Source organism: Marmota marmota, unplaced genomic scaffold, assembly GCF_001458135.2.
Source record: "Marmota marmota marmota unplaced genomic scaffold, marMar, whole genome shotgun sequence".
NCBI classification, from domain to species: Eukaryota; Metazoa; Chordata; class Mammalia; order Rodentia; family Sciuridae; genus Marmota; species Marmota marmota.
In genome coordinates, this window is record NW_026000026.1 from 17,325,544 (window position 1) to 17,350,497 (window position 24,954).

Sequence of the window (24,954 nt, forward strand, 5' to 3'; positions counted from 1 at the left end):
CACATACACACATGTGTGTTCTGAATGTATGCATTTTTTAAATTCCTTAATAAATGCAGGTAGCGTCACACAAAACCCAATAGGGAAGTCTTCCCTACTAGAGAAAGCTCTACATAACAAATGAGCCAGAACGGATGTGGTGGCGCATGACTGTAATTCCAGCTGTTCTCGGGAGCCTGAGGCAGGAGAATACTGAGTTCAAAGCCAGCCTGAGCAACTTAGGGAGGCCCTAAGCAACTTGGTGAGACCTTGCCTTTACATAAAATATCAGAAGAGGTCTGGGGATGTGGCTCAGTGGTTAAGTTCCCCCTTGGTTCAATCCCTATGCAAAAAAAAAAAAAAAACCTTTTCCTTTCTTCACTGTTCATATTGACAACACTTTCTTGGACTCATAAATTGGTAGGGACAAGGGAATTCAGTAAAACCTAAACATCACCTTCACTGGCAGAAGCAGTGCCTGGTGTCCCCTTGCCTCCAGGCCCCAGAGCAGGGAGAGTTTAATCCACTGAGGATCACAAATCACTGAGTTCCTTCCCAACCCTTGCCTCCTCTGGGTTATTTCCCCACTGATGACTACAAGAGAGGCTGGCCTAACATCAGAGCCCAGAGAAGTAGGAGTGGCACAGTGATGTGACAACAGCGACAAAACAGGATGCTTTTCCTTATGTAAGTTGTTCTCTTTCTTACGTAAGTTGTGTCTAAATAAACATTTTGTCAGGCTGTTTAGTTTAGTTTTGCTATGTTCAGTGCACAAGCGATACAAATGTGTGACTGGAGCTCTCTGCTGTGTCTGCCTGTGCTGTGCTTTCTGCTCTAGCTTACATAATTCTGAGGAAGCAGTTCTGGTGAAGCTCTCAGTCCCCATAAAAGCCGGGCTGCCGACCTCCCTGCAGGCATAAGGAAATGGTGAGCCCGGGGAAGGGAGGGAAGGGGAGGACTTTAGGACTGGACACAGAGTAGGTAGGCCCTTAATAATGCTTACTAATCAAGATTCAATGGCGGAGTCTGGGTCAGGAGCCAGCATGCTGGGCTCAGGTGCATGTTCCATGGACACAGGGTTTGGCTCTGCTCTCCAGGGGAGTTGTTAAATCTCTACCTGCAGTCCATCTGAGTTTAGGTCTGCCTAAACTTCTCACCAAAGAATGATAACAGCTGAATTCTCCATCTATCTGTCCATAGACACCTAAAACTTTATGTGTTAATGCATGAATTTGTTCCTATCTCCCCCCACCCCCACCTCCTCCTCCTGTCTCTCTCATGTAATGGTACCTCCAGTCATTTGCCTAAATTAGAAACCAGAATCTCATCTTTGATACTGAGCTTCCCACAGCCAGCATCTAATTTATTCTACCTCCCAAACATTCAGTGAATCTGGTCATTTCTCTCCATCCCCATAGCTATCATCACAACTCAGGGCATCTGTTATTTAATATTTGGACTACATCATCGCCTCCTAGCTAGTTACATTTTCCACACTGTGATCATTTCACAAGGTTTACTGAGCATCTCCGGTGTGTTAGTCAATGGTAAGCAAAACAGAAGCCAGTAATCTTTCCTAAAGCACAAATATTGCCATGTCTATTCTCGGCTTAAAGTACATCAATGGCAACCCATTGCCTTCAGCATAAAATCCAAACTCTCTACTGTGCTTTCCCCTCTAGCTTATTTCACTCCACTCTCTCCTTTGCTTACCTTCCAAGCCATATGGAATCTATGTCAGTGGTTCAAATGGACAAACATTTTGCAGATCCTAGAACATTCTACCACCCCACTTCTTTGCCTATCAACTTGCCATTTAGGTCTCTGTTTAGGGCTCTCTTGGCCAGGCTTGCCAACCCAGATGAGTTAAGGCATGTGGGGGATGGAGGAATTTGGAGGATACCCAAGATCCCTGAGACCTGAAACTTGCATGCCACGATCACTACTACCCATTCCTTTTACCAGATTCTTGGAAAGGAATATGTGCCCAGAGAACAAGGGCTGAAAAACACATACTGTTTCTTTCTCTGCACTCTGGCCTCTCGTTGTGCTGAACTGAGGAATGTGGAGGACTTCTTTGATCTGGGATGGAGGAAGAGTAAAGTGATCTCAAAAGAGGATGTTTACCATTTTGGGATCCTAATTCTCTATATACCAGCATCCAGCATGTTGGAATAAGGTGTCCAGTGGCAATGATGCTGGAAGAAATGACCTAACTGGACTACACCTGTCATAGGACCTTATCTGGCTTTTCCAAGACCAGCTTTCCAGCCCTCCTTTCAGTTCTATGAGTTACTTAAGATTCTTCAGGTGAATCTCTTTCTCTTTAAGATCACTGGATATGGTCTCTGTTGTTGAATCCAGAAATCCTTAATAGTACAATATCCTTTCTCCTCCCTTAATCCCTGCCATGAGATCCATTCCTGATCCCCCCTCCAGCAGTGCAAACCGGCAAGCCCATGGTAGAATTCACTAAGTGGGATAAAATCTACATTCCAGACCAGATCTTGACTTATCCATCCACCTCTGGCTTTTCTTGAAAGGGTGGCAACTCAATGACCAAGACCATTGATCTTGGGAAAAAGAGGGAATATCAAATCTTTCAAGAGAAGATTTACCCTTTGCCCTCATTGGTATCCTGGCCCTTGACCCATCCATGTTGGCCTGTCAATTGCTTGGATGCAGAGCCAAGGAGAGAGGCACTGGACTTCTCCCTAGAGTCCAGCCATTATATGTGAGTAGGAACTATTATTGTTTGCCTAGGCCCCGTGTGGTTCTTTGCAAGATGGGCCCCACTGCTCCTTGCCTTTGTCATTTCACCATACTCATGATTTAGCCCTTCTCTATCTCCACTTCTGTCTCGTGGCTTCTCCCTCTGGCGATTGAATTGATTTCTCTTACCCCTACAAACCATTTACTGTCTCTGGGTCATAGCTTCTTGCCAGGTTCCTTCTGTCTACCCCACGGCTGCTTCTGACTGATGGTTTTGCTGCCTCACTGCTTCCGCTTGCTGCCTTTTCTCAACTTCCGGGCCACTCTGATGTTTAAATTTCTCACTTGTATTCAAACTTCCAAGCCTCTCAAAGAGTGATGGGATTTTATCCGTAATCGCTATTCACAGGGAATCCTGCACGAGGTCTACTGTCTATGGCCATTTTGTTCAGAATGAGTAAAGATGCAGCACATGCACAAAGCTAAAGAGTTCTACCTTAATCCAATATTTGAGACAAAACTTTCACAAAGCTGAGCATGCCATCTTTACTCTGGCCTGCTCTTTTTCCTGTGCTCCTTAATTCAGAGAATGTTCTGTTGTTCCACTGTAGAGATCTGATCTTGCAAACCATCTCTCTCTAGCTTTATCTTCTTCCATTCCCACTATGCTACAACCCTCTGAAGCTCCCCACACACAATTTAAAAAATAAAATTAGCTCTCCCAACCCTCTGGCCAATGCACATTCTCCCTTCAACTAGTCTCATACAAGGGAACTTTGTTTGCACTTCTCTGTCTCTATCTGTATTTTGTTTCCTCTGTAAGAATCCAGCCTGGAGTGTTTTGACATCCTCATGTGCTAGACCATGGACCCTCTGGGGCAGGAATGATGTCTTTCATCTTTGGGGCTGGCCAGGATGAGGGTCAATAAATATCTAAAGACTAATTCAGCTATGACCCTCAAAATCCTTCTCCTAGAGCTTAGAACATACCATGTCTCGTTAGTACCCCATCCCTGGGTCTAGCAACCCACTTTGGGAGATGTGCAAAAATGACCCTGGTGGGGTCTCACTCTAGTTCCCTTGTGATGGAGGCTGCTTAGGTATATATGAGTCTACATGATTGGGTCCTGCTCCCCAAAGAGTGGCAACAGTTGGAAGGACACAGTTGTGACCTAGGTGGTTCTTTGCCTGGTCTTCCATGGGCGTTGGGCTGCCTGGCTGCTCAAAATGCCGTTCTGTGGGATGAGCTCATTTCCTCTTGCTCTGTTGATTTCTCTCTCTTATGATGCTGCAGAACTCCTGGCACAGGAGTGACTCAGCTGATTTGCCTTCTGACATGCCTGAAGTGGTATAGAAGGAGAGCAGAATGGTAGGGGGATAATTTGGAACCAAGCCTTTATGAGCCCGTCCTCATGCCCATAAAGACATAGAGAGAGGTCCAAAAAGGTTAGGACCTGGGCCTGGATTTAGTCAGGGAGTGTGGAAAAGATAGTAGGAACTCTGCCAGCTCAGAAAGGCTTTAAGACACTGCAGTGTTCTCACTGGAGCCTAGACTTCAAGACTCTCCCACCAGGCAGCCAGAATTAGGATGAAGAGTCCAGCTGGAGGTGATACAAACCAAGAAGAATATTAGGTACCCGTAGCAAGTCTAAGGTAAGAATTGATATTCATAGAAAGTTGGGGAAGGAAAAAAAATTATCAAACAAATCAGAGTGATAGACAATGTAAGAACCAGCCCTGTGAGTCTGGAGGATAAGATGGGTGGAAACGAGTCAGTGAGGCTCGGAAACACCCTCATGCATTCATCACCCATGCTGAGCACTAGAGATATACAGAGCATGGTCCCTGCCCTGCAGGAAATCCATGTTTGAATATGGTGGGTAGCCAAGACATATAAACACAAACCACAATAAAATATGATCAAGGCTATGGCAAGTGAGCACAGGGGAGCGCAGAGGGTAAGGAACTAACTACTATTACCAGTACTACTACTACTACTACTACTACTACTACTACTACTACCACCAGACATTTTCATCATTGTCCTCCTCCTCCTTCTCCTCCTCTTCTTCTTCCTTTTATTCTTTTCAGTATTAGGGATTGAATCCAGGGATGCTCTACCCTTGAGCTACATTTTTATTTTGAAACAGGGTCTTTAAGTCATCCAGACTGGCCTTAAACTTGAAATTCTCCTGCCTCCAGTTCTCAAGTTGCTGAGATTACAGGTGTGCACCACTAAGCCTGGTTTTAAGACTCTTTCTTAAAGGAGGTCTGGGGTCCTTCCTGGTAGAGACAAGTTGGAGGATGTAAAAGCATCTGCTAGGTGGAAAAGAAGCATGGGCATGGAGGTATGGCTAGCAAAACCTGTTTGGGGCACTGCAGATATTGTGATTTCTTTCACAATTTATAAATCATGGGGCCCTACCCTCAACCTCATCTAATCCTCAGTGCACTGGAGGCATCTGAGTGTGTAATAGCCCAAGCTGCAGGTACTGATGGGAAACAGAAGAAAGGGCATACTCCTGGATATGATTTTGGTGATCCTCCTTAGCAGTACCTATGGACTGTCACCTCACTGCCCTAGTGTCTGGCCCAATCAAAACAACAACTCTTCCTCTTAAAGAGGGGAGATGGTTGATAACCTGCTTTTATTTAATATGAGTTCTTTTCTTATTTTAAATATAATAGGCTGACTTGGCCTGACCTCAGGAGAAGGAAGCTGAAGCAAGAAATAAAGGGAAATTGTAACTCAGTGGGTACTCAGGCCTCCAGGACTCAACCCCACATACACAGGGTGCTGGAACAAGGATGGAATGACGACTTTTTAGCCCTGACCAGTTGGTGTTGTTTCAGAAATGAGCTAGGACTAACCCCAATACTGGGTCCCCAGATGTTGTAGTAGAGTAGAAAAAAATTAGCACAACGGATGAATTATAATATCATTTCCACTTAGTTTGATAGTTTCTAAGACATTTAATCATAAGTGCAGTGTGATTTCTTTCACAATTTATAAATCATGGGGCCCTACCTTCAACCTCATCTAATCCTAGTTGCCTCCTAAGGCCCCACCTCCAAAAACTATTAACGTATGAATACTATTAACAGATGAAGCTGAGAATTAAATTTCCAATACATAAACTTTGTGAGGGGACACATTCAATTCATGGCAAATGCTTTCCTCTCGGGCTTGGCAAAGAGAATAAAATTTCACAAAACACAGTGTGAGAAAGTCTATCCGATCTCTTAAGAGATTTCTAGTTGGGGTTAGTTCAGACTGAACTCACTTTACATTTATATCTCCTAAGTCCTCTTCTTTTGAGGATGTGACTTCCCGTGTAGGTGCAAACCTGGTAAGAAAGTTTGCTAATCGCATAGATTTGAATGGTCTGGTATTTTCAGAAGTTATATTTCTCACTGCAAATTAATTGATTATGACCTGGTTTATATATTGGCCTATGAATCAGGTTAGTGCGAATTTGCCCTACAAATGGATTTCTTCTCAGTGCTGACAAAAATCAGATTCTGAGCTGTAAATATGGCAATCAGATTCTGGGTTGTGTTTATTCCTTCATATCTTCTTGAGAAATGTCAGTCTTGAGTCTTGAAGATAATCCCCAACATTTCCATGGCTATGCAAGTACCTTTCTCAATAATAAGTAGTGAAGGAGAAAATGCCAGAAACCCTGTGACTAATAATAGCTCATAATCTTAACTACCCCATTATTAAACACAGTCTACTTTCTTTTCTTTTTTTTTCTTTTGGTGCTAGGGAACAAATCCAGGCCTCCACCACTATATCCCTAACCCTTTTTTTTTTTTTTATTTAAGGATGAGGTTTTGCTGTTGCCCATGCTGGCCTCAAACTCCTGAGCTCAAGTGATCTTTCTGCCTTACCGTCCCAAGTGACCAGAACTACAGTGTGTACCACTGTACCCAGCATTTTACTAAGTACTTCCAGGTGCCCGGCACTGTTTTCAGTGCATTTGAATGAACTATTTAATAACCACAACTTTTCTATTATGTAAACTAATATTGGTTTCTAATTTACAGATGAAAAATAAAGGCCCAGATAGACAGAATAATTGACCAAAGTCACAGTTAAGAATGTGGTACTGCAAGTGTTTGAACCTTGGACCTTCTGCTTTCCTTTGTGGTCATGTTTGTAAGAGTTGCTTATGATTTTGTATTGAAATCTTCCTTTGGCTTAGGGATCTTTGCTATTACCTAATTGTTCCTCTACCTATTCCAATAATAAGTTCATGACCACTTCCTCACTAACTTCTTCATTTAATTCTGAATTTTTAAATCTCCTGCATTATATCATTTGCATGAACCCTGTGTGGGTAACACACAGGGACCTCCTGCCAAGCCTTCCTCCCCACAAATTGTGGGCTTCCATTCTTTGTTGGCATCACAGATGCTGTGTCAAATTTAAAATAGAAAGGGTTTCTTGTACAATGTCTTCTAGCCAGCTGAATTGACTATAGGCTGACACTTTCTCAGACCTCAAGGAAAATGTATTTTCCATACCATTTTCCAAAGTATTGATTTAGCTTTTTATTTTCTGAATGTGAATATAGAACTTTATTTACCAGTTTCAGATGCTTTGGTAATGCTCGAATAACTAAAATTGACTAGTCTATAATTGAATTGAGTTATTTGGAGGATATAAGAACACTGCGCAATTTCATTTTATGTGCTGCTATTTTTATGAGGGCTAGAAAACATTCTGAAGACAGAAAAGTGGAAAATAGAAAGGGAGATTGCATTGTTCTATAGGGAAAAGAGGCTGGGGTTGGGGGGTGGAGAGGGAAAGAGAGAGAAACCTGGGAAGAAAAAGCAAATGAATAATTGGTTATCTCTTACTTTCACTAGCCACTCTGCTAGATGTCATGTTATTTAATCCTCGCAACCACCCTGGGACATAGATTTATTGAATCCATTCATTGATTATGAAAACAAAGTTCAGAAAGTTTAAGTAACTTGCTTAAGGGCACACAGCTAGTTCACACAGTCCTGAGATTTGAGTACAGTTCTCTGAGACCCTTAGTGTACAAGGTACAAAAAGAAAGAATAGAACACAAAACACAAACTAAAATCTATTCGATAACTAAAAAGATCAAAATGAAACTAACTAGTCATGAGAAAGCAGAAGGATGATCAGAGGATCTGAAGAGAACATGCTAGCTGTTAATGAGTGGTGTATGGGTTCTGAACTTGCCAGCCTCAAAGGGGGCCAGGGGATGACTGGAGCTGGCACAGGTGGAGACCAGGGTGGGAGATGGCAAAAGAGGCTCATCAAGTCAGAGAGGATCCTGGTTCAAGGACAGGTGAGTGAAGAGGATCTGAATGAAGGCAAAGAGATGCTTGACCTGATCCAGAGGGAAGGGCTCTTGCCTACTCTAGGGCAGAGAGGACTCTAGGCAGAAGGAGTCCTGAGCTTACTGGTTGGCTCTTCCCTTTTGGAGGAGCACTCTCCTTGTTAAAGTCTTCCATCAGTAAAGACTGACTGGGGGTTGCCATGGTATCAATAATGCCTTAGCAGCCCATCAAGATTGTTCCTAGGGATGTGAGTGGGAGTGCCAGTCATTAAAAAAAGTACTTACTGGGCACTTTCTATGTATCAGGCATGACTTAAGTGGTACGTGTAAGACAGTATACAAAAATCCTTTGATCTCAGTCCTTGTGGAGCGCATAGTCTAGTAAAGGAGAATGATGAGTCATGTAATCATACAATAAATATAAATTAGAATTTTAGTGCTCCGAAGGAAGATTATACAACATTGTAAGAACACATAAAGGAAGGCGTCCTTGAAAAAGCAAGCTTATGCTATAAAGCAGGGAAGTAGTAGAAGTTAACTATTTGAAGGAAGAGTATTATAATTCAGATAGAGAAATCATCAAGTGTACAGGTCCCTTGTTTTAAATAGTTTATCCCGGAGGATGGAAGCTTAATCCAATGTGTAAAATCACATTTTACAGTCTATCTGGATGTTTCCTTTCTAAATTAAAAACTTCCCTAACTACCAAGTCCACATTTCACATCAAAGGTGATGCTTTTGTCTTTAAACATAAGATACTTTTCATTCACACATTAAAAACACATATGTAAGTACCCATCTATCCAATCTGATCTCCAACCAAGTATCTACTCATTTATCTATTCATTAATTACCATTCACATATCAATTTCATTATCCATCATACAAGTCATCAATCCATGTGTCCGTCTATCCTTCCACCAAACATTCATTTATCCATGTATGTATACATCACCCACAGTTTATCTCTCTATGTGTTTATATATTTATCCTTCCACCCACCTATTCATCCATTCATTTACCCATGTAATTAACCATTCATGTGTCCATGTATTTATTTATCCCTCCCTCCAACCAACAAATCATGTTTTCAAGTAACCATTCATTCATTCTTCCATCCATCTCTCTGCCCAAATATCCACACATCTATCCATGTATTTATCTATTTGTCATCCATTCCTTTAAGCATCCAAGTATTCATTTATCATCTATCCATTTATCTACATCCATTGATGACTCCATTCTTTTCTATTGTTTCTGTGACAAATTATCACAAAAGTTGTGACTTACAGCAACACAGATTTATTACCTTACAATTCAGAAGTCTAAAATGGGTCAAGGGGCTAAAATATAAGTGTCGGCAAAGGTTCAGCTCTTCTGGAGGACTTAAAGGAGGATCTGTTTCCTAGACTTTTCCAACTTGCGCCCACCTATATTTCTGGTCTCTTAACCAACATTCTCCAACTTCAAAGCCATAAAATATCTTCAAGTCTCCATTTGATTCTGTATTTTCTGCCTCTCTCTTGCATTTATAAGGATCCTTATGATTATTTTGGGCCCACCTAGACAATCCAGGATAATCTCCTCATTTCAAGGTGAGCTGATTAACAACATTAATTCCCTTCTGTCATGCAATCTAATGTAGTCACATGTTACAAGAATTAAAATGTGAACATCTCTAGGCCATTATCCTGCCTCCAACACCACCCTTCCCTTTATGCACTCATCCATCTCTCTATTCATCCATTAATCCATCTTTGTCTTCATCTACCAATCCATCAGTTTGGTCGTCCATTTGCTTATGTATACATGCATGAATGTATGTAGTTGTCTATCTATCTACCCATCTAATTGTCCATTTATTAACTATTCATACAACTAATCATTTTCTTGCCTACTTTTAATTCATAAGTTATATTAGCTATCCATCCTTCTTTTCATTTTCATTTAAAAAATACACTTATTTACCAATCATTCTTGCATCAATGTATCCATCTATTCAACTTCTTATCTAATCTTTTATGAGACACCCTTATCTGCCTTTCTTCTAACCCTTTGATTAACCAGACTGTATTCTTCTAATATCCCAAGCATGTGAGTTCCCCACAATTTGGACCTACTTACCCTAACTAGTAATTGTACCTGAATCTTTGCTGTATGTTCTCAATAACCCCTTTTTCTGATCCTAGCACCAAATGACTTGGCGCTCTGGGCTCCTAACCCTGACTCAGTTTTGCTTGTAGTACTTAGTATTGGCTATATACCCATAGTCTTCCTGCAACCTTACTTAGTGTATGGAGCCTTGACAGTGTTGACTTTGTGTTGATCCTGGTCCGCCCTTCTCCTGATCGTGCCCTGCAGGAGTGAGGACAATAAGAGCCCCTGCAATATGCGAGTTTGTGTTGTAGGGAGGTACTGAATTAGATCTGCGTGTTTCAATGTTTTTTCTACTACCCTCCCCACTCTCCAGTTCCATGAAGAGGTTTGGAAAAAAATCCATACTCCTCACAATTTATGTTTTTTTTTTTTTTAATTTCAAAGAAGAAGGACAAATAGTAATGTAAAATATCTGTGGTGTGATGTCACAAAAAAACATTTTGCAACTACTTGGACAATGAAAAAAGCCATTTAAAGATCTCAAAAATTATCACTATAGGGAAAAACTAAATAAATATGGCTCATTTTATTTTTAATAACAAGCTTTGTCGTCTCCCCTCCCAAGATCCTCCCCCTACAGGGGCTATTAATAAAGCATATACTACTGAATCAAAAGCAAAAACAGTAGCAGTAACTATAAAATCACCACTCACAAACAACCATAATTTATAGTTGTCAGGATGGCTAATGGTCTTACCACAGGCTGAGATGTAGATAAGTTGGACTGAGGGCTGTGTGAAATTCCCAGCACTCAGCTAAAGTGCCACCCCCTGCTCTATCATTCAGAAGAAAATATCAGAATGCAAATGAAAAGGGGTGACATTATGATAAGAATAACTGTTCCCATTTATTTATTTTTGAGAAAAATAAATCACTCAGACTGTGATACTTTACATATGATTAGTAACAAATTACTGGCCACATACCTTATGAGTGTAGCTAAATAACTACTAGATTCCTGTATAGTTTCAAGGCCAAGAATTCATCACAGGCACAAGTTTACACAGGAGTGAAATTATTTGGACAAATTTGGGTAACCCAGCAAGTCTTCCGCAAATACCATGTATTGTCCAAAAAAGTAGAGAAGTGTTGAGACTTTCTCATGGAGCTCAAAACTGACCATGAGGGCATAGTCTATACTTCTTTAAAAGTTTTTAAGAATGGATGAATGGGAAGTATGGCTGAATGGGAAATATCAGAATCTTGACAAAAGAGTATTTCAGAAATGAATGAAGAGTGACAATTCCCTGGGACTGAGCAGCAATCTAGTCTGGGAAGATATCGTTACTCAGTTAAGATTCCCAGGTCCCAAGTTAAAAGATTATGAAGGCACTGATATTTCAACAATGTAAGATCTCACGAGTTTATAAATATGGGCTCCAGTTAGCACTAAAACATGTGCAAATTATACATTAAGAGTTTACACTTTGAAGTTTCACATATAAATGCTATCAACAATAATTTTTAGGATTGGGCCAAGGTTCTTTCACAATGCTACAACTCTTTTGATCCTTACAACAACATTGAGAAATTGTCTAGGCAAGGTTTATACCCATTTTACAGATGGAATGGTTATAGCTCATCCAAAGATGGTAAACAGGATTCACACTAGTAGATGGTTAATGTTTGCCTAGTGCACTGAACACAAATGAGAATTCTGGCACTAAATCCAGGATTATCAAGAAAGAATGTGGTGAATTAGCTATGGATGAACTTCTCCATGGATGTGGGAGGGATAACGATAAATGATTGTGCCACACATACTAGGTCACTCTTTTCTACATTTTCCTTCACTCAACCAACATTCACTAAGTAAGGTACTTTGTGGGCACTGAAAAGGCCAAAGGAAAAAAAAAAGCAGTTGTTCCTCTTTAGGAGCTTACAATTCAGTTATTTCCATCATCCCATCCTATCCCTGATAAAAGATCTTGCTCTCTTCATAAAAATTCATTTCTTCTTTTTCCTGAATATACAGGTAGATTATATCATTCAACTTCCTTTGTGGTTGAATGTGACTGTGTTATTGAGTTCTAGCCAATCGCATGTGAGTAGAGGTGAATGTGTGTCATTTCTAGGCCAATGTTTTTTAGGAAGAGAATGTGCCCTCATTACAATTTCTCTTCCTGCTTGTTGGATGTAGATGATGATAAAATCCCTATGGAATGTTGTATTTGTTGGTTAAAAGGAAGTTGGACCCCTGAATCACCAGGTAGAAGATTATGATTTGTTAGTCAAAAACACTTTTCTTTTTTTTTAAGATATCTTTATTTTGTTTATTCATTTTTATGTGGGGCTAAGGATTGAACCCAGTGTCTCACATGTGCGAGGCAAGTGCTCTGCCACTGAGCCACAACCCCAGCCCAGAAACACTTTTCTTAAAATGCCATGTGAGTAAGAAATAAACTTTTTTGTTGTTGGATCCATTATTCATTTGTGAATATATTCATTATAGCAGCTAGTGAATGTTGTACTACCTAATCTTGTTCTAAATTGACCTGGCTTCTTTTACACTCCTTTCAACATCTTTTACCCACCATAGTGGAAATTTAATGTACATTTTCAAGGTAGGTTGGTTGATATCCTATAACCTAGTCTAGGAATCTGTCTTTAATAGGGAGACCAAAGACATGAAGACCCCTGCTTTATTACATGTCTATGAGGGAGTGACAGTCATGATTCTTTGGGGGCTAAAATTATATCATTTATTGTTGCTATGAAACTCCAAAATTGGCACTGTAATAACTATGGAGTTGTCATGGGCTCTGTAATCACACTACCCAGGTTTAGCTTCAGCTGAGTCCCTTAATTCAGTAAATTTCAAACTACAAAAAAATTCTAAGCTCAGATTGCTGGCCCAACTTCCAGACGTTCCAATCCAGAAGCTCAAGATTTCTACCAACTTCCCAGATGCTGTGGACCGTTCAGGAACCAACCACACTGGGAGAAACATCATCTTCTACTAAGATAGTGAAGTTATGCTGTGGATGTTTATCTTTTTATATTAGTACAAGGCATCTGTATTAATCAGTGTTATCCAGAGAAACAGAACTAATAGGATACACATGAGTGTGTGTACACGTGTGTGTGCATGCACAGCACATATACTCACACACACCCACACACATACACACACACATATTTATTATGGGAATTAGATCACTTGATAATGGTGACCAAGAAGTTCCACTATCTGCTATCTGCAAGCTTGAGAAATAGGAAAGCCAGCAGTATGATTCAGTCTTAGTCCAAAGGCCCAAGAAGCAAGAGAACTAACATCTCCTAGTTCAAGTCCAAAGGCCTGAGAACAGAGGGTGTGAGAGACCCAGAGTCTGAAGGCCTGAGACCAGGAGCAATAATTTCTGAGAACAGGAGAATATGGATATTCCAGATCAAGAAGACAGAGATAAAAATTATAATTCCTGCATCTTTTTGTTTTGGGGGGTCTTCAACGATTGGATGATGCCCACCAAAATGGCAAAAGCAATATTCTTTACTCAGTCTACCTATTAAAATCCCAATTTCTTCTGAAACACCCTCACAGACACACCTAGAAATAAATGTTTTACATGTATTGTCCGGGCATCCCTGAGCCCAGTCAAGTAGACACATAAGATTAATCATCACAACATTTAGGTTTTGCAAACACTTTTGTTTTTATACATTTTTTTGTTTTCTTTTTGCTTTGCTTTCTGTAAAATCTCAGTCTTGTTTTTCTTTATGATAATTGGAGCAGGAGCCTAGGGAACCTAGAATGTTAGACCAATGTTATGGGTGTGGCAGCTACTGGGTCTGTGCCTGATGGACAGAGATGGTGGCACCTCTAGATTCTACTGCTTTCCTTCCAGTGATGTGCCTCAATTTTATCATCTATAAAGTGAGGGTAATAACAGTTTCCTTTGTAAAAATTGCATATGTTAATACATGTAAAATACTCAGAATGGTGCCTAGTATGTATTAAGTGCTCAATAAACATTATCCATTATGAATTGTCAATCAAAGCAACAGTCCCTGTTTTATTATCATGGGAGCATCCTTCCCTCCAACTTCATTCTCTGCTAGGATATATTTCAGATGGAAGCAAAAGAAGAGGTAAGAGTTAGACTTCCTAGAATTTGGGGCTTTATGTACAGTAATGAAAACATAAGAATCATTCACAAAAAATGGAATTGAATGAAGAAATGCAGCTTTCTGCCACTGATCTTGTTCAAATTGCTGATGATCAATCTAGATTTTCTGTTGCTAACATGTTATGAAACATGTAGTCAAAAAATGTTTGCTGAATGGGACTGAAACAAGCTACAGAACAACTAGCTAGATATATATACCATATTTTGAAAAAATACTCAAAATGTAAGTCAAGCTTATATAATAACCATGTATAATTTACAGTAAGCTAATGGTGAATGTCACTCATACCATCCAACACTGAAAGTATTAGTTATCTATCACTGCGTAAAAAATGGTCCCCAAAGCTTACAACAACAATAAACATTTATCTCACATAGTTTCGGTAGGCCAGAAATTTGAGAGTGGCTTAATTGGGTTGGCTAAGGAGTTTTTCATGATGTTACAATCAAGATGTTGGCTGGGGATGCAGTATTTTCTGAAGGCTTGGCTAGGCATGAAGGAGCTACTCCAAAATGGCTCTCACACACATTTATTGTCAAGAAGCCTCAGATTCTTGCCACATGGACCTCTCCATGAGGTTGACTGATGTCCTCGTGACATGGCTACTGACTTTTCTCATTACCAATGATATAAAGGAGCAAGGCAGAAGTAATGTCATTTATGACCTAGTCTTGGAAGTCACACTTTGCCATTTCAGTAATATCCTACTGATACTCAAATCTGCTCCATTCAGTAGAGGATAAGACAAGATAAGGATTTGAATCCTACCATATGAAGATCTTTGAGGGCCATCTTGGAGAATGGCTGCCTTGCTTTACCTCAGCAAAAACATGAAAACTGATTAATTAATTTTAAAAACTGCAATGTTTTATTCCTAGAATGCAAAACAGTGTTGTTGTTTTTTTATTGTCAATTTACAGATGGCACTCTCTCTGGATTGGTGGGTAATGCTGATGGTAGAACTGCATGCTTAAGGAAAAGAACTCCACAGCAACTTGAGGCTTAGTAAAAATCCCTAGCTTAAGCAAGTTTTTATGGCTAAAACTGTCTAACCATAGTTGGGAAAGCACACTGCTGAGCAAGGATGAAGGATTTATGGAGCTATTTCAGGGTAGAGTGACCAGTGTTTTTTTGTTTTTTTTTTTTAAATCCTGCCCAAGAACATTCAAAATGTGACTTTCCATAAATCATAGTTCCTGAAAGGGATCATAGTCATTTATATGTATAAACTCAGGTTCTAAAAAATTAAAATAGTAGTAGTGCTATACAAGGTCGAGAGTGAGAGCTCTGTAGCATTTTAAGAGTTAAATCAGTCATATGAACATATAAAAGATAGAGTCCATATATCATCAGAAGTCACTCTGCAAAACAAGATCTCCCAGGCCAAAAACCAGGCAGCCATGGACTTCAGTTAAATCAATGGAATTAACATGTTTCAAAAAGAACAAATCAGTATAGGGGAAACATGGGGAAATGGGGGCCAGAGGAAAGATGTAATAGTAATGTAGTAATAAATAATTTGTCAAGAAGCTACCATGTGCAGAGTACCGTGCATGAATCATTTAATTCACACCATAGCTCTATTATTGGAATCATGAAGCTGAAAGGGACTATCTTAAGGTCATTCGTGGTAGAGTTAGAATTTCAACAAAATCAGTAGGGCTCCAAAGCCTGTGGACTTAACTATTCTTCTCCAGTCTTGTCCAGGGAAATGGCACTTTTGGCAGGAGGACCCCTGTTGCAGATTTGCCCCTGTAGTGAAGATATAGGCATTGGACTGCTACAGCTCCCCAGCGCATATTGACCATTAACATCCTTCTCTTGGTTCCAGGTTCCAGAAGCCACCTTCCAATCCCATGATCCTCTTCCTTCAGAGAGAAAACAAGGTCAGTATTTGACAAGACAGGCGGGGCTGTTTGGCAGATACAATTCTCAAGGGAACTGAAAAAAAAATACACACACACATACACATACATACTTTTTTTAAAAAAAAAATGTCAAATCATGAAATATTTCAAACATCCAGAAAAAATAAGAAATTACACCCAAACTAACCTTCATTGACATCTGGTTGTGTCTGCTTCAGAACTTTCTAAAACCTCTAGAGAGGGTTAACGAACAGAGACTTTATGTAAGGACAAACAGGACTAAACCAGTGTACCCATAAAATGCCTCAGAGTTGTTTACAAGGGTAGCATTTTTGGAAATAAGTATGTTCTAGTTTTGTTCAGATTTTTTTTTTTGCTGATGTGACTGAAAGACCTGCCCAGAACAATTGTAGAAGAGGAAAATTTTATATGGAGGCTCACAGTTTCAGAGATCTCAGTCCATAGAAGGCCAGCTCCATTCCTCAGGGCTGGATGTGAGGCAGAACACCATGGCAGAAGAGTGTGGAGGAGGAAAGTGGGTCACATGATGATCAGAAAGCAGAGACAGATTCCATTTGCCAGATACAAAATATATACCCCAAAGGCACACCCCCAATGCCTACCTCCTCAAGCCACATTCTACCTGTCTCCGGATACCACTCAGTTAATCCCACCAGGGAATTAATTCACTGATTGGGTAAAGGCTTTCATAACCCAATTATTTCTCCTCTAAACTTTCTTGCATTATCTCACACATGAGTTTTTTGGGTACACTTCACATCCAAACCATAATATCTTATAATATCTTATAAGATATTACTTTGAAGGACAGACCTCAATGGGGTGACTAAGTTCTGACATACTTCAGATCTCAGCTTAAGGGCAGTTTTACTGACTTTACTGACCAAAGCAGATCTTTCTAGCATAATATCATAGCACCATGCACCACTCCTTTAAGGTATCTACCACTGTTGTGATATTACACTTGTTTGCATAAAGTTTTGGACAAATGCCTGTCTTCTCTATCAACTGCAAGCTCCACAAGAGCTGAATAAACTTGTGCCAAATTTTATTCAGCAGTGTATCCCCAGTACCTAGTACAGTGTTTGTCAGTGAGTGCTTTCAATGAGTACGTTCAATTTTTTTCCCACTTTTTTTCATGGTGCATTATAGTTGGAGTACATTCAATTTTAAACATCAGTCTCCTTAGGTAGCTATACCTAAAAGAAATGAAAACATATATCCACACAAAACTTGTATGTGACGGTTCATAGCAGTATTATTTATAATAACCCCAAAGTAGAAACATCCAAATGTCCCTCATTTGAGTGAGTGGATAAACAAAAGGAGGCATATCCCTATAGAGGAATATTCTTCAGCAATAAAAAAGAATGAATTAAACAAGATTCTAAAACACAAATGAACCACAAAAATATTGTTGTGTGAAATAAGCCAGACACAAATGACTACATATTGCACACTTCCATCTATATGGAATTTTTAGAAAAGGTAAAACTATAGAGAAGAAAGGAGATTGATGATTGCCTGGACCTGGGGGTTGGAGTGAGGATTAATGGCAAATGAGAACTAGGTAATTTTGGAAGGTTTTAGAAATGTTCTAAAAATTAGATTGTGGTATGGTTGCCCGACTACATTAATTCACTAAACATGATCAAACTGTATATTTTCAGGAGGTAAGTTATAACATACATGAATTTTATACCATAATACAGTGTAAAAATCTTTAAAAAAATTAACCTCATTACTTAGTCATTTTTTCCCAACTTATGCTCTGTGGAACATTATCTCTGTGGGACAATGTGCTAGAGAATGTTAGTCGAGTTTATCAATTCTTTAGTGATAGACCCAATTTTTAACTTGGCAGATAGAAAAGTAAAACAAAATGACATATTTTCCAGCCTCCTTTGTATCTTGGGATGGCCATGTGACTAAGTTCTAGCCAATGAGATATAAGAAAAAGTGATGGGACTGGGGTTGTGGCTCAGTGGTGGAATGCTTACCTCACACTGGGTTCGATATTCAGCACCACATAAAAATAAATAAAATAAAGGTATTGTGTCCATCTACAACTAAAAAACATATTTTTAAAAAAGTGATGTGCAGTATTTCCAGGAAGTCTATCTAAGGGACTCAGGCCCATTGTTTCCACTTTGCCTTCCCTTTTTCCTTCCAAGAAGATCTGGACAGGAGATCCAGTAGCCATCTTGGACCACGAGTGACCTTGAGAGTGAAAGCTAATGATGGTGAAGCAAAACTATTGAGGACTAAATTAGTAAATTACCAAAGAGCTTTCTAAAGAGCACTCTTGGACTGCCTGCTTTTTATTTTTTTATGCAAACAAAAATAAAATTTCAATATCATTATTCTTTTGTTTTTTTTTCTATTATAGGGAACCAAATTTAATCTTAAACAATATCAATTTTTTAAACTCTCTCTTTTTTCTTTTAGAGAGAGAGAGAGAGAGAGAGAGAGAGAGAATTTTAATATTTATTTTTTAGTATTTGGCGAACACAACATCTTCGTTTGTATGTGGTGCTGAGGATCGAACCCGGGCCGCATGCATGCCAGGCGAGCGCGCTACCACTTGAGCCACATTCCCAGCCCTAAACTCTCTTTTTAATCTATTTTTTTAGTTTTAATTTGTTATATATGCAGCAGAATGCATTACAATTCATACTACATATATAGAGCACATTTTTCATATCTCTGGTTGTACACAAAGTAGAGTCACATCATTAATGTCTTCATACATGTACTTAGGGTAATGATGTCCATCTCATTCCACCATCTTTCCTACCCCTGTGCCCCCTCCCTCACCCTCTCTCCCATTTGCCCTATCTAAAGTTCAAAATCCTTCCATGCCCCCCCCACCAACTCCATTATGAATCAGCATCCTTATATCAGAGAAAACATTTGGCATTTGGTCTTTTGGAATTGGCTAACTTCACTTACCATCTTATCTCCAACTCTATCCATTTACCTGCAAATGCCATGATTTTATTCTCTGTTAATGCTGAGTAATATTCCATTGTGTATATATACCACATTTTCTTTATCCATTCATCTACTGAAGGGCATCTATGTTGATTCCACAGTTTAGCTATTGTGAATTGTGCTGCTATAAACATTGATATGGCTATGTCCCTGGAGTATGCCGTTTTTACTTCCTTTGGGTATAGACCGAGGAAAGGGATAGCTGGGTCAAATGGTGGTTCCATTCCCAGTTTTCCAAGGATTCTCCATACTGCTTTCTATATTGGCTGCACCAATTTACAGTCCCACCAGCAACGTATGAGTGTGCCTTTCTCCCCACATCCTTGCCAACATTTATTGTTGTTAATAACTGCTATTCTGACTGGAGTGAGATGAAATCTTAGAGTAGTTTTGATTTGCATTTCTCTAATTGCTAGAGATGTTGAACACTTTTCCATGTATTTGTTGATTGTATATTCTCTTCTGAGAAGTGTCTGTTCAGTTCCTTGGCCCATTTATTTATTGGGTTATTTGGGTTTTCGGTGTTAAGATTTTTGAGTTCTTTATATATCCTAGAGAGTAGTGCTCTATCTGATGTGCATGTGGTAAAAATTTGCTCCCATTCTGTAGGCTCTCGATTCATCTCACTGATTATTTCTTTCACTGAGAAGAAGCTTTTCAGTTTGAATCTATCCCAATTATTGATTCATGATTTTAATTATTGCACTATAGGAGTCTTACTAAGGAAATCGGACCTAATCTGATATGATGAAGATTTGTGCCTACTTTTTCTTCTAATAGGTGCAGTGTTTCTGGTTTAATTCCTAGGTCCTTGATCCACTTTGAGTTGGGTTTTGTGCATGGTGAGATATAGGGGTTTAATTTCATTTTGTTGCATATGGATTTCCAGTTTTCCCAGCACTATTTGTTGAAGAGGCTATCTTTTCTCCAATGTATGTTTTTGGTACCTTTGTGAAATATAAGATATCTGAAATTATGTGTGTTAGTCTCTGGGTCCTCTATTGTATACCATTGGTCTACCAGTCTGTTTTGGTGCCAATACCATGCTGTTTCTATTACTATTTTTCTATAGTGTAGTTTAAGGTGTGGTATAGTGATGCCACCACCTACTTCACTCTTCTTGCTAAGGATTGCTTTAGCTATTCTGGGTCTCTTATTTTTCCAGATGAATTTCATGACTGCTTTTTTCTATTTCTATGAGAAATTTTATTGGGATTTTGATTGGAATTGCATTAAATCTCTGTAGTGCTTTTGGTAGTATATGGTCGTTTTGACAATATTAATTCCGCCTATCCAATAACAAGGTAGATCTTTCCATCTTCTAAGGTCTTCTTTAATTTCTCTCTTTAGCTTTCTGTAGTTTTCATTATAGAGGTCTTTCATCTCTTTTGTTAAGTTGATTCCCAAGTATTTTTTTTGAGACTGACAATATCAATTTTAATAGTTAAATGAAAAGAGGATTCTATAGTCAAATCATTTTGAGTACTATTACATTTAAGTTTAACAGATTTCATTAATGCAGGACAATAGTTTTCAACATGGTAATAAATTATGTCCAAAAAACCTCCAAAAGGGGCTATAGAATGCATAACTCCTCCAAGCAAGCTTGATCCCAAAATATCTTTTTAGTGGGAACATTTCATGGATGAATGACTGGGGAAAAATGGAAATATTGCTTTAAAAAAATCTATATTTTTGGCTCTTCCTTTTTCTATTTTTTTTAAAGATTTGGGGTTGTCCAGACTGGCCCTGAACACCTGGGACTCAAGAGATTTTCCTGTCTCAGCTTCCCTAGTAACTAGAACTACTGCCACTTGCCACCATGATCAGCCGATTCTTCCTTTCTAATCCATCCTTTTCCTGAGAAGTTAGAAAGATTGTTCTTAAACATAAATTTGATGATCACATCCTTGTTTACAATTCTTGAATGATTTCTATAGGATAAATTTTAAACTTCTTCATGTAATATAGAAGACCTTTTATGATCTGGCCTTTGCCAACTCTCTAACTCCACTTAAGCCATTGCCTTCTCATATCATGAGCTTTTGGCAATGCTGAGAACCAATCATATTCTTTCTAGTCTCTCTACCTCTGTACACGCTACATCCACTTTATGGAACACATTCTACCTGCCACCTTGCCTGGCATTCCACCTCTGATCCTTTAAGACCAGGTTCAGTTGTCAGCTAATTCACACATTCACACTTTGAGTAATGCCTACTAAGTGCCGGGCATTACATTAGAGCTTGAATAATAAACATAACCCCTGCCTTGGAGGCACAGGGAATCAAATGACATGTACTGTATTAGTCAGGATATGCTAATGACTGCAACAAACCACCTTCACATTTCAGTGACTTGACACCATGACAGTTTATTTACTGGTTGCAGCATGGTTGAATGTAGGCAAGCACAGGGGTTCTGCTCTTTGCAGTCAGACATGGACCCAGGCTCATGCTATTGCATTTCCTGGACTTCCACTGGGTAATTTTGCATCTGGTCAGCAGATTAGGAAAGCAGGAAAGCTTGGAGGATCACATGGGGGTTTTAGGGGATGCCCAGAAATAGGATCTGTCTATCCCTTCTGCCCAGATTCCATTATCCAGGGCTCAGTCACATGGGTCTCCCTGATTACTGAGACGTGTAATTTTGCTATGGATCTTAGGAGGAAAATGAAAAGGGCTGGTGAAAATAATCTTTTTTCCTGTCACAGGTACATAAATAAGAACAATGAAGACGCTTGTAGTCTAAAGGAAGAAACAGACAAGTGAAGCAAGGAAGAAAGAGAACATGGTCAGGTACGGTTCATCTTGTGTTTGTGGAGTTACTACCAGCAAGTTTTAGAACTTGTGGAAGCCCTTATGTGGTTCCCCTTCAGAGTTCCTGAGGGTTTTTCTTCTGGAACTCTTTGGAAATGGAAACATGCTATTTGGTACATCTCTGGCATCCCCCGACCTTCAGAGCTTCATAGTGTCAACCATCTCTTGTTCCAGCAGCTGCTATGGCATCCAGCTGTGCTCCATCTGACTTCACACAGCTGCACCCTGATAGGACTTTGCCTCATGGCCCTGTCGTGTGCCTCTTGCTAGGGTCTCCTGTTGACACTGAGTTTGGGAAACCATAGAAGCCCACTTGGCATCTAGGCATGAACAATTGGTATGAATCTTTATCCAATGAGAGATGAGCTGGTGGATAGATTTCCTTCTACCTCCCAAAGGCAATTCTGAGACTCATTTTATATGGCTTCTCAGAGGATAATCACTAGAGCAGAAGCAATCAGCCACACTTAGTGAAGGCCAGATTAGTAACCATTCACTATTGGCTTTTCTGCCCTACCTTACCCTTAAAAAAAAAAAAAAAAAATATATATATATATATATATATATATATACACACACACACACACACACACATATACACACACATACACATGTATACACATATATACATATATATGTATATATTCAGTTGTAGATGGACAGAATACTTTTATTTTGTTTATTTATTTTTATGTGGTGCTGAGGATGGAACTCAATGCCCCATATGTGCAAGACAAGCGCTCTTCAGCTGAGCCCCAGCCCCAGCCCCCTTCTTTGTACTGCTTCACTTCTGCAGTACAAAATTGGCTCTTCTTCTGGACAACCAGCAAAAAGCAAATTAGTTGTCTCTATTTCCCCTCCAGGGCCTCTCCTTAGTTCCCTAGCTACTGCTGAAGTGCTTGAAAAGTCAGATTCTACTAACCTCCGAGTTCTGCAGACTTGCACTTTTAAAGTCAATCCTGCATCCTCTTCCAAATGTGGTGTCAGACCTTCCTTGGTTTGTGCCTGTCCTACTAAGTTCTGAATCCATTTGTACTCCTATTGATTCCTTGTTTGGTGACCTAACATCGTGTGTCTGTATGTTTAACTTCTCCTGTGCTGCTGACTTTTCTCGATGTTTAAGATCAGCAATTACTGACAAGTTGATCTCCCTCCTGCTCCAGTGCCTCCCCAGACTTGTCTTGCCTCTGTGCCTTGGTACACCCATGATGCTCCCTGTCTGGAGTTCCATCTTTTCCACCTCACTGATTAATGCTGCTTCCAGAACTTTCCAGAAAGTACACAGACCTGAGCCCCTAGAGCACTGTTGAGAGTTCTAGACCCCTTGATCCTGGAGTTTGGGTTGAGGAGCCTGGAACTACCAGTAACCTTGTCCTCCTGCAGGTTCTACTTTAGCAGTAGCAGCAACTGGTTTAGGAGGTCAAATAAGTAGTCCCTGTGACGCTGCAGCAGGGAAGAGAAAGCAGCTCTGAGTGGACTCACTCACCAGCTCGGCAGGATTGGAGATCCTCAAGATCTATGTGTACACCTTGCTCTCAATTAGACTATAAGTTCTTTGAGAATAGAGGTATTGCCTGCCTTGTTTAATACTGTATCCTTGTGTCTAAAACAATATCTAGAATGTAGCTGATGCTTAATAAATATTTGTTAAGGAAGGGAGAAAGGGGAGGAAGGAATGGCCATGATACATCTTGAATCAAATGAAAAAAAGATGTCCGGTGAGATAGATGGGTGGCATGGAGCTGCTACCTGTGTATTTTCAAACTGGATAAATATCTAGTGACTGTCAAGAAAGGAAGAAGTGTTACTCAGAAGAAAGTTAGGACCACAGGCTGAAAGTCATAGGAAAACTGGGACTTCAAAGAAGCTAAAAATATTTGCTCTGGGGGGTGCAGCAAGGCTCTAGATCATTACAGTTATCCTTGACACACTCAAACCATGTTCATCTTAAATGTATCCGACAAACTGCTCTTGGAATCATCACACTCAGATCGTTACTGCTTTAATTAAGGCAAAATGAGCCTCTAAAGTCAGAATCCAACCAGTTTTTCAGTGGGTTCTGAAGAAACACTCAAGATGAGGCAGGCAGGGGGGTGAAGAGGACAGGAAAGCATCTGCTAGGTCCAGGATGGGAGAAGGAAGTAATGAGATGCCACACCGTGTATTCAGTCAGGCAGGGCAGGCTCCCCATCTCTCCTTGACTAATTGCTCCACTCCATCTCTGGTCTAATTTCCTTCCTTCCTCCATGTATTCTCTTTATGACATTTATCTCTACCTAACCTTTGTATTTATTTATTGTCTTTCTTTCCCCTATTCCGTGAGAGCAAGGGTTTTGTCCTATTGACCGCTGTATCTTCTTAGATCAGTGTAGTGGGCACTTAAAAATCAGCTGCTAACAAACGAATTAAGAAATATAACAATTACTTGAATCTCAGCCATATGCTGGGCCTGTCTTTGAGGATGCTGTAAGGATGATAGCAGAGATAGGCCCAAAAATAAATACACCATGGCTCAACACCAGATTTTACAGAGGTACAGCCAAGGCGCTGTAGGTTCCCCGGAGCTGGGAAACTCCCGGAGTGTGCAGGACCCCGGGAAGAAGCAGTTCCTGTGACAGGGAGCCAGGCGGAACGACAGGAGATGCGGGCTGGAGACGATCGACCGGGCTCCACACTTCGCTTGGCCTCTCAGCATCTTTTTTCCTGACCGGCGGGATCCTAGCCTCTCCCAGCTTCTCTCTGGGCTACCTGGGCCTCCGCGGAACACCTCTGTCGCGGGTTCCCAGCCACATCCTCTCCCATCCCCGAATAAGCCAGACCCGGGTCTTCCAGATTGCTCGCCCGCTACCTGAGAGACCTCCACCTGCGGGCTCAACTCCGGCCCCCGCTGGCGCCCGCGTCCGCTACAGAGCGTGCCTCAGGTCCCCGCCCCCCAGCCTGCGGTCTGCGGCGTGC

General features: G+C 40.2%; 1 long non-coding RNA gene across 1 annotated transcript; it reads left to right on the top strand.

The window, feature by feature from the left end:
* Positions 1-729: 729 nt before the first annotated feature.
* LOC125619166 lies at positions 730-21,978 on the top strand. Its single transcript, XR_007350677.1, has 3 exons — positions 730-906; positions 16,129-16,183; positions 21,894-21,978. It is a non-coding gene; the product is annotated as an uncharacterized LOC125619166 (long non-coding RNA).
* The last annotated feature ends 2,976 nt before the right edge of the window (positions 21,979-24,954 follow it).